Source organism: Mastomys coucha, unplaced genomic scaffold (assembly GCF_008632895.1).
Source record: "Mastomys coucha isolate ucsf_1 unplaced genomic scaffold, UCSF_Mcou_1 pScaffold23, whole genome shotgun sequence".
NCBI classification, from domain to species: domain Eukaryota; kingdom Metazoa; phylum Chordata; class Mammalia; order Rodentia; family Muridae; genus Mastomys; species Mastomys coucha.
This window is the reverse complement of record NW_022196906.1, coordinates 31,056,946-31,072,283: the sequence shown is the minus strand read 5'-3', so window position 1 is coordinate 31,072,283 and position 15,338 is coordinate 31,056,946. Positions and strand designations below refer to the sequence as shown.

Genomic DNA, 15,338 nt, shown 5'->3' with positions numbered 1-15,338 from the left:
TCTCTGCCCATCTCCTGCTATTCGCCACGCCTCCAACCGGGTTCTAGTTACATTCGAAAGCTCCACCCGCACAGAGTAACAAGGAAGTCGCTGATTGGACTATCACACGGATGTATTTTGTGGGGAGTGGTTTATGCCCCAGGTAGTTTACCTTTTGGGGGAACAAAGGAGCAGCATTAAATTCAAGGTGGCTGAAAAAAAAAAAAGATCAAATAACAGCCGGAAAGTGACATCATCAAATCTGTTACACTTACAGTCATCTAGAAGAACCAACTAGGGAAGTGGAGGCAGTAGCTGAAGTCCCCAGTTGCAGTTTCCATCTATGGGTTAACTGCAAAGCTGAATTTCTGGGCTCCTGTTCCCACTGGAGGCATTTTTTACATTATGGGATGAACAGTAGTAACCTTGGTTGGAAATGGTTTCCCTACAGGCTCTTCTGTTTTGACACACTTAGCTGCTTACTGGTTGGCATTTTTGGTTTGTTTGTTTGTTTGTTTGTTTGTTTCCTTTATGTCACAGAACCCGAAGGCTGGCCTGACTCAGGACTTATGTTCAGAGGACAAAAGCATGTTTAGATCTGAAGTGGACTGAGGGGCAACCTTGCTTCTAGAGTCAGCATCTCAGGGCGCATAAACAACACATGACAATTTACCAGCATAACATACATTACACCCTGGAAAGAAAGCTTAGCCTTGGAAACCCTTTAAAGCCAAACTCAGCCTCTTCCCAGGCAGGCTGTGGTAGTATTAGCAGGTCCTGTGCTGAGAGAAACTGTGATGTCATGGTCCGTACCAGGGAGAATAAGTCCAGTATGTAATCTTAAATCTAGAGGAGTCTAGACCTGTAAATAAGGACTCTGCCAGCCTGGACCCTCTGCTCACACAAAGGCTTCCCACATCTCCATTGTCACAGCTGTCAAGGTTGGGGTAGGTTCCAGGTAAATCTCAGAGTTTAAGAAACTATGAGGGAATGAGAGAGCTGGACAGTGTTGGCACACGCCTTTAATCCTAGCACTTGGGAGGCAGAGGCAGGTGAATTTCTGAGTTCAAGGCCAACCTGGTCTATAGAGTGAGTTCTAGGACAACCAGGACTATACAGAGAAATTCTGTCTTGGAAAAAAAAAGCGCTGGGGGGGGCAGTTGAGGAATTCTGCACACCAACCTCTCTTTGATCTCTGATCTCTCCAACTTCTCTGCTAGTCTCTTTTCCTCGATCACACACTCTGGTCTGGGAGCCTCACTCTTAAGGGACTATCTCATCTCCTTTCCCATGCCTGATAAAGATGCTGCAAAATTTTGAAGAGAATCTGGATGCTCTGCTTCTTAATTGTGACTTAAGAGATAAAAACAAATCCCAAGTCACCAAAGAGTAGAAACAGATCTAGGCCATCTTACAAGGGCTGAGCCTTGGGAATGGCTAGTACCAGGAGCCAGGCAGAGAAGAGGGCTGCACGGGGGAAAGGCTTTCTTCCTTATGAAGTAAAATTTAATATTAGTAAGCAGTGCTTGCTGAGTGCTTGCTGGACACTGTGCTAAGCCCCGGGGATGCATTTTCTCACTTCACCCTGTCTTATGGGATTCTGTTATTAGCTCTGTATGTACAAAGAAGAGAAGGCCCAGAGGACAATGGAAGTACCACAGGAAGGAAGTCTATGGAACCGTTGAAATTCAACTTAGAACTATCATTAAGACTTGAACTACTTCATTATTTGGTCAGTGTATAGTATATGCATATATAGACAATCACTGAATTCCCTTTACTGTGTATAATTATTATGTTAACAAAATATAATTTAAAAGAATCTAATTTAATAATAAAATCTAATTTAAAAGGAAGAGCTCAGGGCCAACCTGGTCTACAGAACGAGTTCGAAGATAGCCAGGGGTCTCAGAACCCCTCTCCTCTCCAAAGGAGCCTGAGTTTATTCTCCTCTAACAGTGAAATGTCTGATGACATCATCTCCAGTGTTACCTTTAGCACTCAGATTCTGAGCACAGAGTTTGGGACTTGCTTAGGCAGAGTTAAAGTGGGCCTGCTTATGAAGATGATTTGGCATAGAAGTATGGAATAATTTCCTCTTTTTTATTCTCTCATGAAATTTAGGTCAGGAAACCTGTTAAATTTGAGCAGCTAAAGGTATCACATTGTATCCATTTCCTAGAACCACTATGAGGAAAACCAGCTCTGAATACTCATCCCTGGCACACAGTGCTCAATGGTGATTTTGCCATTCATTTATCCAGTAAATTAAAAAAAAAGAAAAGAAGAAGAAAGACTAGAAAGAAAGAAGCTAGGGAGAAAGATCACTCCTTTCTGTTGCTTTGGTGAGATTGTCAAGAATCTTGCCTTTAACTGTACTTGCCATAAAGTTCACTCATAAACTATTGATATTTTAATAATACACATTAGCATCTTGCCCTTTGACAAATGAATATTGAATGAGCAATAAAGAGGCAAAAGAGTATCCAGGTACACTGCTTCAGAGAAGCCAGAGTGCTGGGTGGGTGTCCAAGGCAGCACTGCACTTCCAGGCCTTAAGACTCACCCTTCTCTCCAAGGACTCTCAAAGGAGGCTCTTGAGAGAACTCAGACTCCATCCAGAGCAGCCCAGTCAGGGCCAGGTTTTTGTACACCCTCGTTCTCTTCCCCTCAGCTGGGAAAGAGAAAAGGTTAACAAAGAGCTGATAGGAATTGATTTTAATCCTTTGTGAAGTACCTGGCTCTGGCTCGGGCCTCACATTGGTTTTGCTTAAAGGTGCAGTTTCACCTTACACTTTGTTCTCCGGAATCACAAGTCTGCAGCAAACTGGGCACAGCAGTGCACACTTTTAGTCTCAGTCACTGAGACAGAAGCAGGCAGATCTCTGTGTTTCTGTGGCCAGTCTGGCCTGCATTGCTAGTTCCAGGCCAGCGATGCTAACATACAGAGACCCCCCCAAATTAAAAAATAATAATAATAATAATAAATCTCAGCCAAGACAAGTACAATCTACAAAGCATGAGACAATGAGTCTCCTTGTTATACCAGGGGTGTGTGTGTGTGTGTGTGTGTGTGTGTGTGTGTGTGTGTAGAGGGATGTTATGGGTAGTGTGCTGATGAAGCTTATAAGAGAGTTCCCTGCCTGGTCCTCTCAGCATCTGCTTCCAGCCCTACTGTCTCGGCCTCCCATGTCTGATGGCCTTCTGTGGACTGATGTGTACAGAGAGCAGGGATGGGCTCTGCCTAGGTCCAGCTTAATTGGTGTGATTTAATGGCGTTTTTGGCAGATTCAGATTTATATGGCTTTCTGAGCTGCAAATCTGCTTTCTAAATGTAGAATTTTTGTGGAGTGGTAAAAAATAATGGCTGTTCTGTGATTCCTGCCTCCCAAGCTAGGAGATTGCAATTTACATTATGCAAATAGACATTATGCAATCAAGGCACTTTAGCGGGAATCTGGCAGCAGAGAGGCCGCTGATGAGATGCCGAGGTCTGCAGCCCTAACCGGAGGGGCCCAGGGAAGAGCAGAGATGAAGTGGAGAGGAGATGGGCTGGGCAGGCAGAGGAGGAGGCCAGAGAGTCTGTTCCCCAGGTCCGCGGAGGCAGAGTGGAGCCTGCCCGGAGATGAACGCAACTCGGGAGCTGCCAAAGCGACTCTCTCAATTAATGGCTTTGTTTAATCATACCCCCTGTCCAGAAGAGTATTGTCTTACGGATAATTTCGTTTGCCTAACGAGATTTTGCTAATTAAATCTCCTTTCAGTTGGTGTGACTATGCCTGCAGGAGAGGGGGCTATTTGGAGTCTTCTCCATAAACCTTTTTGGAGAGGGGCTTGGAAATAGAATTGGGGGAGGGAAAGGAAAAGACAAGGGAAGGAGACCCTGTCCTGCTGGGAGCAGCTTTGAACCAGGTTTGGAAACTCCCGCCTCACTCTTTCCCTTACCTACAGAAATGCAGTTGCTCACAAATGGGGCACCCCGCAGAAGGGCTTTGCTCTTAACTTCTCCACTTCATCTGACATCTTCACCAATGTAATAGCCACTCTGAACTTCTTCCCAAATCCTCAGGGAGAACTGTGAACCTCGGAAGGAGGTTTCCAAGGACTTCCAAGTGCTCTTCCCTGTAGGTGCTGGTCTGGGCTGGTTGTGGGACCTCTCCTGCGGCCTTCAGTTCGTCAGCCAGTCTGTCTCTTCAAAAAGAAAAAAAAAACGTCCTCCTAAATTGGCCACTTCTCAAGGGATAATTAATTATATGAATCGAAGAGGAGACCTCCTTGTCAGACTCATTTATCATCAGAGCTGGTCAAGGAGAGACTTTATGTAGAGGAGGCCAGCACTGTGCCCCCATAGCTGGAGCACAATTAGTACTGTGTATAGAGCAGTCTCTCCTATCTGTTCCTTGGCTTTCCCAGCTTCAGTTCTCTGCTGTTGACCACCAGCCAAAATATCACCCAGAAAATTCCCATAAGTTTTGAATGACTTTCTATTGTAGTATGTGGTAATAATCTGTAATAGAATTATAATTATTCTATTTTTATTTAGCTATTGTTAATCTCTTTCTTGATTTATGAATTGCACACTACCATATATGTATATGTAGAACACACATATATATATACACGCACACATATACACACACACACATATATATACATATATATATTTATGAGAAAGAGAGAGAGTATTTAGCACCTTTCATGGCTTCATGGCTTTAGATAGCCACTGAGAGTCATGGAATCTCTTTCTTGTGGGTAAGGCAGGGCTACTGTATGTGACCATGTAACGCCTGTTCTGAACCACTTCTAGGCTTTTCACTAATAACTGCCTGAGGGTCCGCTACCTTGGCCTGGCTGGCCATGTTCTGCTTTTCCAGCTTCTTCTCCCCACCACACCACCACCCGCCCTTCCTGCCTGTCCACAGACCCCCCAGGCATGGCGTATTCCTGCCATGAGGCCCCAGGTAGCTGACCCATGCAGTTCCTCCTGCCCTTCCTGCCTGTCCACAGACCCCCCAGGCATGGCATATTCCTGCCACGAGGTCCCAGGTAGCTGACCCATGCAGTTCCTCCTGCCCTTCCTGCCTGTCCACAGACCCCCCAGGCATGGCGTATTCCTGCCATGAGGCCCCAGGTAGCTGACCCATGCAGTTCCTCCCAGTGCTCTGTGCTTTTCCGCCTGGCTGCTTTGGCACTTGCTGCTTCTTTCTCTGTGTGGGATTTCTTTATCCAGGGCTGCTCCTGCTGTAGCAGTTCCTCTGTGGCTGCGTCCTCTGGGTCTTGCCTGCTTCCACCTCTCTGCTCTGTCTGCTCTCCTGTCTTTCCCTGTAGGTAACCGCAGGACCTCATACATTACTCACATTAAGCACTAAATCTCATGCTTCCTTAACCCTAGTTTCTGCAGCCATGCCTGGCTGGAACGGCAAGGTGAGTTGATTGAGAGGAGAGGTGTGATGGATGAGTAAACCCCAGCAGCAGGAAACAGATGGTGGAGGTCACCTGTCCCTCAGCACCTTTATGTCACAGGTCAAATGGTGCTTTCTTCTGCGTCCTGTTCTGAGCGCTGGCCCTTGTGCTGGAGGTGCCAACGCCCCATTTCACACATGTTCACATGAGCCCTGTAACGTGCAGATCACTTCAGCTGAGCAATCTGCAGCTCCTCTGTCCTCTTTAAGGGGTAGGCTCATGGTGGCACCAGCAGGAGCCATCCATGAGGGAGGTGAAGGCCCCTGTGCTTTCTCATCACCTCACTCCAGCTGCCTATCACCCACTCACTCAGCCACCCTGCCTCACTGAACACCGCCTCGGAAGTGTGGACTCTGCCACTCCTGAGAACACTAGTGCTCAGACATGTGCAGGCTATGCCTATGGGCTCTGTCTATGCATGCTGGTACTTCTGGGAGCACAGGGCCCAAGGCGTATTCTTGTCTGCTGCTTTGGACTGTTTTGGACTATTGACCCACCAGGAATTGTCCTTTTGGAATTAAAAGTCCATTCCGTGCTAGGTAGGGTTAGCCTGGGAAAACTGGCTCAGATCTTCATGTGTGGTAAATGTGAACGAGAGCAGGTGTGTGTGTGGTTTTTTTTTTTTTTTTTTTTTTTTTTTTTTTTTTTTTTTTTTTAGTTCCTGGGTTTTGGTGCTTGTTGCCTTTTGCTCCAGAGATATCTCTGGGAGGCTGTCTCTTTATTTAGGGTTGCATTTAGCTGGACTTCCTGACTCTGCTGGGTCTGTAGTGCTTCTGGGTACTGGGTAAGTGTGCCAGTGGAGGTTTGAATCTGTGTGCACTTAGGTGTCAGGTAGGCTAGGTTTGAGTCCTGTTTCTGTTGCGCTCTTAGCTGGGCTCTTGAGATTTGATTCTCTCATCCAGAAAGCAAGAATAATCAAACTCCCCCATTCTGTCTTCCTGGAAGGCCGTGTAAAGGAATGTAAGAGACATGCGAAAGTGTTTTATAAACTATAAACCACTGCAGAAGTATGAGAGGTTATTATTTGAATGGTTATTACACTTGAACTGATCATTGTGTTTGAAAATTAGGGATTCTGTTTTCAGGGATATAGAATCATCCAAGCCTGGTTTGAACTCTGAGACACAGAGCAAGGATTAGAACCAATGGCAGACTTTCCTGGGCTGAGGCCCCACCCAGAGACCTCTGCTGCCTCCCCTGCAGTAGACTGTAACTAAGGTGTGAGGAGGCTGGCCAGAGCAGCGCATCTTCGCTATGCACAAGTCCCCTAGATGAGTTCAAGGCCATTTTTGTATTTGTTTTCAGAGTCTCTGCCATTGCCAAGACTTCTACCCAGCCCTGCCTTAGCTAGCAACATTCTCTCTGCCAGGAAGGAATGTTTTCTCATTTCACCCACTGGCCTTTGTGTGTGTTCGAGAGTCATGTGAGCGCACATACATATGTATCCATACATGCATAGAAGATAGAAGTTGATATCAGCTTCCTCAAGTGCTTCTCCACTTTATTTCTTAGGACGAGGTCTCTCACTGAGCCTGGAGCTCACGGATTGGCTACACTGGCTGCTCATCAAGCTCTAGGGAATCCTCCTGTCTTCATTTCTCCAGTGCACTTGCAACTTAGCTTTCTTGTGGGTTCTTGGGATTCGAACTTGGGTCCTTAAGAGTTCAGGTCCCCATGCAAACACTTTACTGAGTGATCTCTCTTGCTCTCCACTGGTCTTCTGACCTACTCATGCCAAACTGCTAGCCCTTCTCTGGCTCCCCAAGTTATCAGGTTTATCCACCTCCCTAAAGCAGTTTCCACAGTGGTCCTGGGTCTGTGAATGTCAGCCTCCCATGCCACAGTGTACAATAAGCCAAATCCCATTCAGGTGACCATTACCTCAGCTAGCTGGAGCCTCCAGCTTGTAGGTGTGCTGTGTGGATGGGGAGCATCTGGCTACTGCTGACCCCTACAGGTAAGCAGGTGCCCACCTGTGAAGGAAGGTGCTGCTCCCCTTACCCCTGGCCTTCTAGATTGTCTTAGCAGAGTGGGTCCCAGCTGGGGGAGGGTCTGCCGGTAGGGATTCCAGAGACCTGGTTCCCTAGCCTTCTCCTTGGTTCAAGGCTTCATGTCTTCCCTGTGTTCTGGGCCTCTCCCCCAGACCCTCCTACTCCCAGCCCCAGGCAGCCTCTCCAAAGTGCCAGGGGGCTGGGAGGCTTTTCATTACCAAATGCACTGAACCTATTTGTGAGTGTTTTGCAAAGTGTTTAATCCAAGGTGTTCCCTCAATTAAATTAGTGCAAACATCTGTGTCCCACATCCACCTCCATTTGCATTCTGTGCCATTTATTACAGCAGGAAATTGGAAGGCACCTTAGGAATACTTAGGACTGAATTAGGCTGGGCTGGGGGAGGCGTCAGGGGGAGGGCCTAGTGCCTGTGAGGTTGGCCCACAAGACAGATCCCTTTCCAGGCTGAACCAAGTCACTTTCTAGTGCAGGAGAACCTCCTTCTGTGATGATGACCAGATCTCCCGGGGGAGACTGGGGAGTTTAATTAATGCCCCTGGTCCCTACCTTAGGCCAAATGCCTGCAGAAACAGGGAGGGCTCACTGCTGTCACTTTTAATTTTAAACCTGATTAAAAAAACAAACAACCTAAAACAAACAAACAAACAAACAAACAATAAACCCAAAAAAACTAAAGGGCTGAGAGAGTTGGCTCTGAGCACTTATTCTTGTGAGGGACCGAAATTTAGTTCCCAGTACCCACATGGAGGCTCACCTCAGGCACCAGGCATGCTTGTGGTACACAGGGAAAGTACTCATATGAATAAAAGAAATCTACAAATAGTCACCCAGCTGGGTCTGTCCTGAGGAATTCTTCCCTGTTGGAAGGTAGAGTTTTCTATCATGAAACTGTTTAGCCTTGGCAACTACTTGGGTGTGGGCAAAAGCATCTCAAGTCTTATACCATGAAATTCCCATCACTATTAAATATGTCAGGTACTTTTGGAGTTCTATTATCTTTCTATTCTAGGAAGAGTGGCAGGATTACCTGTACTATGAAAGACCCTGAAAGCCCAGGGTCTGGTGTAACTTTCCCTCCCGCCCCGAGACCAGCCTCAGAAAGGGCAGCCATAGGCCCATGGGACCAAGGCTAGAAAGTGGAGCAGACACTAACGCCTGAAAGTTTCCATGACTCCAAAAGCTGTTCTCTACTGTTCTCAGGATGTCTTTCTCAAATGAAGCTGTTGAAATTGGCTTTGAATTGAGACACTTGCTATTTCTCCTAACTCCTTGACCTACCTACCTGGCCTGGTTTATTGAAGCCCTGTCTGCCCTTAGGAAGGCTTAACTTAGGACTTTCCAAGGACCTGTGAGGGCAGCACTAGCTTGTAGCCAGATAGCCAGAGGAAACCCTGGGTGTTGGGGGAGAGAGGGGAGAGAGAGAGAGAGAGAGAGACAGAGAGAGAGAGAGAGAGAGACAGAGAGACAGAGAGACAGAGAGACAGAGAGACAGAGACAGAGACAGAGAGACAGAGAGACAGAGACAGACAGAGACAGACAGAGAGACAGAAAGACAGAGAGAGACAGACAGAGAGACAGAGACAAAGACAGACACACACATACATACACACACACACACACACAGAGAGAGAGAGAGAGAGAGAGAGAGAGAGAGAGAGAGAGAGAGAGAGAGAGAAAGGAATGAGGAACCTGGGGACAAGGAAGAGGCTTATGGGCCTCTTAAGAGATCTTAGAGGTCCCTGAATTTCTCAGCACAGAGTGGGGAAAGAGTAAAAGAGGCAATCTCTTGACTGGATGCATAAGAAAGGGACCAAAGTGTAACCCTGGGCTCCTAGGTCCCAAGAAGGGCTCAGTACCAGGGTCTGAGAGGTCTGGTGCAGGGGAGCAGGGAATAGGGTGGATGTGCAAAATGTAATTTCAGTCTGGACAAGGAACGCATGTTGGAGTTATTCCTGTAGAGAAGGATCCTTCTTAGCCTACCTTCACATGCAACCTTCCAGGGTTCAGGGAACAGCTAACAAGTTTACCCTGTTCCCTGTAGGGAAAGGTCCTGAGGTTTCATATCCAGACCTTTGGTGCTAGCAGAACAGCCAAGGGTGTACCCCAGTCTAGGCTAGTCACTTACTAATAACAATCACACCTTCCCCAGGTTGCCCTGTCATCAGAAGGAGGGCGGGCTCACTGCAGGAGCAATGAGTTCCAGATTAAAATCCTGCTGCTCGCTTTCCCTTCTCATCAGATAGAACATTGTCTTAGCCTTGGTTTCCCAACTGATTGAAGAGTAATGATAACCTCTGAAAGGCATGGTTGGCTCCAGTTAGAGGTTTAGGAAGTTTTCCACCTTCTCTTCTTAGACCTGGAGCCTCAATTCTGGGAACCAGGAGTGTGTGGAGATGAGAGTGGCCACCCTGCTTCAGCTCCCCATCCCCTCCTCTTCTTTCTCCTCTTTCTCATCAAAGGACTTTAATAAATGCACCTCAGCATGTGGCAGTGCCTGGGGCTTTATAAGAATGAGTTGCTTATCCCAGCTCTTACTTCAAGAAATGGCACTTTCCAATCAAAACACATTTACTAAGCATTGTCTGTGTGTAGTACTCAGCTCTGGGTCCAGTGAGTCACCCTGAGAATGGCCACAGCCTCCTCTAATCTCCTCCCAGAAGCCAACAGTCCATACTTTGTTTGCAGCTGCCAGACCCCAGAGGGTTTTAGGCTTCCGCGTCTTTGTTGACACGGTCCTTTGCCTACAGTGTTTTCCATCCCTTCCTTTGACTGGCGAGAACTCAGGTTTTCTGTGGCAAAGGCCCAGATTACACTGGGCACCCTTCTATGATATCGTTACAATGGACTTCAGTGCCTCGGCTCCTCTCCAGTAGATGAGGATACTCACACCTTATTAAAAAGTGCACACACACCCCCATCACCTTGGTACCCAATACATGCTTGTTTTGTTGGGCAACTTCTGAGGTCTCCACTGTGTTGGATGAGAGGCTGAGTAGCACCCTGGGTCTCTAGTTTTCAGAGTGTTGGTTCAGAGAGCCTTTCCTAGCCTCTTTTGTTTGCTTCTTCTTATTTGCTTTCTCCTACCCAGCTTCAGAATATGGGATCTCCAGATGGATGCAGGATCGGCACAGATGATTGGCCCCAGAGGATAGCGTCCCTTTACCTTGACCAGAAGGCTTTCTTTTTCCATCCACACGGCCAAAGCCCACTCATCTTCCTAGTCCTGTTGTCATCTCTTCCGGAGAGTTTTAGATGCTTCTGGAAAAAGTCCAACATTCCCTTCCTAGCCCCTGGTCTGAAACTCCTGGCACTGGCCAGGGTAGCTGCATCCCAGGTAGCATATGCTTGCCCTTTCACACAGAGGGCCATGGCTGGTGGCTGATACTGCTGGCCCTTGCTCCACTTGGTGTGGCTCCTGGCACGTTCTGTTTGATGATGCCCGTTTACCTAGTGGAAGAATAAGCAAGACCATTACTCCTGGTTTATCTAAAAGGGAGGCCTCCAGGTTCTTTTCTCATCCGTGGCTTTGAATTTTCTTCTCCAAGGTTCTGATGGACCCGGAGACATGTTAGTCTTAAGGCAGGAAGCCAGATGTTATGGCCTGAAGGAGAAAAATCCAGGGTTGAATTCTGCTTGATATTCAGAGCAGACTAAAATGACCTTTGTGTATGTGTTCCATGAATCACATCCAATATTGGCAGTGTGTGTTTCATATACATGTGTACTTATACCCATGTACATAGATAGCTATGTGTATGTTTATTTGTGTCTTATCTTGAGAGTATATTAAATATTTACTGATAGAGTGTAGTAATGTCAGAGGACCGTGGACTTGAACCATTGAGCCACTGGTTAGGAGAGGAGACCAAAGCCAATGCCTTCTAGTGTGGCCTTACCTCATGTCTAAAACCTTAGAGTCTAAATATTTATTTATTTATTTTTTATTTATTTATTTATTTATTTATTTATTTATTTATTTATAAACAAGGCCTCTCTCTATATATATAGCCCTGACTAGCCTAGAGCTCACTATGTGACCAGGAAGGCCTCAGATTCACAGAGATCTGACTTGCCTCTGCTTTCCAAGCACAGGGACTAAAGGTGTCTGCTCCCGTTGCCTGCCTTACAACCTGAATATTACATGTTCTTTAAGGAAAGGAAGCTGGGGCAGGGCATCCTCTCCAGAGCCTGGCACATGGCAGGCACTCACAGACAAGTATGGCTGAAATAATATTGACTAGAATTGATTCTGACTATTAGATAATCTTGGGAAGCTTCAAAATCTGATTTTAGCCTAATCCTCTGTGGTGTATTTGTAAACAGTATATTTGTAAATCAGTTGGGAACTGTCATGAAGCATAAATAAACAATGGGATATACTTTTATTGTCCCTGTCCCTGGGAAGTCTCACAAGGTCACAGATTTGAGATCTTGGGTCTCAAGTCTTACTTCTATCCTTTGGTTTTTTTCAACCAAACAAGACATTTTCCTGATGTAAACTTTCAAAAAGGTTCAGAAACCATAATGCACAGAGTCATGAGCTGTGCGTACACATCAGCCAATATCAGCCTGTTTGGCCAGTCCCAGGCAGCCCTTTTTCTCTGCAAATGCTCTAAGATTCCATCTTTTGGGAAGAGCCAGCCTTCTCTGACAAATGCCAGCATTCAATAGGAGCGACATTGGGCAGAGCTGGGCAGAGCACCCCTCCATTCCAACAAACTGGGGAACCTGTACTCCCTGCAGGAAGGAGAAGAGAGCTTAGGAATTATTTTATGTCAATAGTACATAGGCCGTGTTGCTAAGCTTGACTTCCTAGTTGAAGTTACAGAACTCAAAGGGAGACCCATCAGATATGAACCTGTGAGGAACACATAACAACAGGAAGGGTCAGATGCATGCCAAAAAAAAAAAAAAAAAAAGAGAGAGAGAACACTGAGGCCCAGAAAGCCGCCAGCTCAACTGCCCGTGGTTGCGCCACCAAAAATCCAGTAGCAGCAGAGTTAGGATCTGGCCTGGGTTCTCTTTGCCTCTTCTCGGTGGGATGAAGTCCCTTGGCTGTGTCAAGCTGGGCCTGTGCTTTTTGTGCACCCAGATTTCTGGGTCTAGGAATAGTATACACAGAACCCTCAGTGGGTCCTGGGCTGTAGGCACCTTCTCTGTCCCTCAACAGATTTCCAGAAGGGCAAGTGGCCTATAGCCCCTCAAAAGATGGTTAGTGACATGTGACTTCTTCCTTCCTGTACAAGTTGAGCACTTGCCACCCTGCTGTCTGTTTTTCCTTGCTAAGGTTCAGTTCTAATTATGTTGATTTTCTTCATCCCACCCCCTCCTGGAAGCTTATTAGGTTGAATATTTTTATTTATTATCATTTCGCCCAACTCCTGCCAGCATTTCCAATTACTCTCCCCGCTTCCTTGTAATTGTCTTTCTGTAATGGCTCTGAAACAATTGCGCTAAATGAGGTGTCTCCTGCAAGATGAGAGTCTCACTTCATTAAAGGCTAATGTATTCTCAGCTCCAGCTCTGTGGGGCTAGCTTGGAAGGAAGACATTTAAACAGCTTCTTTTATTTTATAGGGAGCAACTTTTCAGCAAAGAAGATGTCTGTGGGGTATATGTGTATGTGTGTGCGTCGCCTGGATTTTAATTTAAAGAAAGTTTATGAAATAGTACAAGTCCCCTTATTGATGAGACTATTGTCAGGTAGCTGCGATTTATGCAGATGCAGTAAGGAAAGAAGCTGACAAGGGGCTCTCCATGCACATCTGCCCCCTGCCTTTCTGCCAGCCCCACCCCTTCCTCTGTTGCACTCTGCATGCTGGATTAGCCCCCAAACTTGTTCATTCCTCTATCTTGCCTCTCTACCTCTTGTATTGTGTGCCCAGATTCCGCAGTGGGGATGTTCCCCTGTTCTGTGTTTTTTCTTTTTTTTGCAGAATCCAGTCTTTTCAGTTCACAGGTCCCGACTCCATCATTCATTTATTCATTCCTTCACTTGCTCGTTATCTATTCATTTGTCCTTTTGTCATCCGTTCAGCATATGCTTATTGCCTCCCCTGTTTGAGCTTCCTTCGGCGGGGCTATGTCCTTTTGGAGAAATAGAGACAGATGAATGGTAAGCAGGCACCACTGGTACAATATGGTAAGTGCTGTAATCAGGCACGGGCAGACACTCTGCTAGCAGCCAGCAGGGCACCTCTGGAAATCTCAGGGGACCCAAGGAGGCTTCTAGAGGCAGGGTGGTCTGGTCTGATACCTGGAGGATGAGGAGTTAGCCAAGTGGCAGGGGGTGGGTGGAATAACTTCAGACAGAGGGAACTTCATGAATCAAGTCCTGGTTGCCAGAGATAGCCTGGCAGCTGAGGGGAAATGTAAAATTCCCATCTGGCAGGCACACTGTGGGACAAAGGCTGTAGTGAGAGGTGGGGCTAAACATCCAGAAGGGTCTCGAAGGCCATATTCCCCTAGAGACTGGTTGTGGGACACTGAAGAGCTCTAAGTAGAGGCTTAGTTGGCCAGCTTTGTGTTTTGGAAAGATTGCTACGATTTCAGTTTATACCCTGAGTTAGAGAGAGGCAAATACAGAGGTCAGGAGATCTTATAGGCAGCTGTTGTAAGAGACCATAATGGCCTGCTGTAGAGACAAGTGTATTAATCTGTAAGGTTCCCACATGGAGCAGAGACAGGCTTGAGAGACAATTGGGCCAATGTGTGAAGCCAGGGCAGGGTGCGACTCATTGAGAAGTCCATGCAGTCTGCAGGTTGTGGGACTCTAGGCTCAAATTCCAGCAGATGCCGGTACCTTGATTACTGTCATCAAAAGCAGCTGAGCACTTTTGCCTGTAGGCCCATTGCATGTGAACATTTGCTCACTCTTTCAAGGGATCTTAGGCTGTTGTTACTCCGGAGAATCTTTCAAAGCACTCCTGGATTAGTTAGAGGGGTTTTTGGTTTTCACCGCTATGATGAATATCTGAGAAAAATAACTTGAAGTGAGGAAAGATTTGTTTTGCCTCACGGTTTCAGAGATTTCAGTTTATGGTTGGCTGGCTCTGTGGTGGTGAGGTAGAACAGTATGGAGGGTATAACAGAAGAGCTGCTCATATCACGATGTTGAGAATGCAAACAGGGCTGGCAAGGTGGCTCAATGAGTAAGGTGTTTGCCACCATACCTGGCAACTTGAGTTCAATATCTGGACCCACATGATGAAAAGAAGTACCAGCTCATGCAGTACATGCATGACTTCAACATGCATGCATGGAATGCACACAGGCTGTTCCCTCCCCACCAAAAAAGAAATAGAACAATTTTATTTCTTTAAAAATAAGCAGAACAAAGAAGAGATTTGGAACATAGTATAGACCCCCCTTCCAGTACATAGTCTTTGTGATTTATTTCTTCTAACTAGTCCCTACCTTCATCATATCTCTATAACGTCAATAAATAATAGAGCCATCAATGTCTTAATCTACTGATTAGGTCATAGTTTACACAATCTAATCTACCTCTTAAAGATAGATCTACTAGCTGGGGAGCAACCTTCAGTATATAAAGATTTTAGGGCGACATTTTTCATCCAAGTCTAAGGACTGAACAGGTCTCCTATCAGCTCTGACTTCATCCCCAGAGCGTGACCTATGCTAAGACCTCTAGTACTGTCCCAGGAGCTCCCAGGCCAGAGGGCTGCTTCTTCCAAAGGAGTTTTTAGTTCAGAACAAAGGAGTAAAAGGCTCTTTCTGTTCGGTTTGGGTTAGAAGGATTTAAGCAGAGCCATCAGTGTCTTTATGCCTCAGGCAAGGAGACTAGGTACTTGGATGCTTGCCAGCAACAGTGTTGGAAGAAAAACATCACAGCCACACCCTTTCGTGCTTATCAAGGAAGGCA

The 15,338-nt window shown here is 46.4% G+C and overlaps 1 protein-coding gene and 1 long non-coding RNA gene across 7 annotated transcripts in view; one reads left to right on the top strand and one right to left on the bottom strand.

Annotated features, from left to right (window-relative positions):
* The window catches only part of Pknox2 (PBX/knotted 1 homeobox 2), a 268,744-nt gene that overhangs the window by 75,505 nt on the left and 177,901 nt on the right, over positions 1–15,338 (top strand). The window lies entirely within an intron of this gene.
* The window catches only part of LOC116073815, a 30,729-nt gene that overhangs the window by 5,291 nt on the left and 10,100 nt on the right, over positions 1–15,338 (bottom strand). The window contains exon 2 of the long non-coding RNA XR_004111921.1: positions 3,925–4,170. This is a non-coding gene — a long non-coding RNA (uncharacterized LOC116073815). The remainder of the gene's footprint in view (positions 1–3,924; positions 4,171–15,338) is intronic.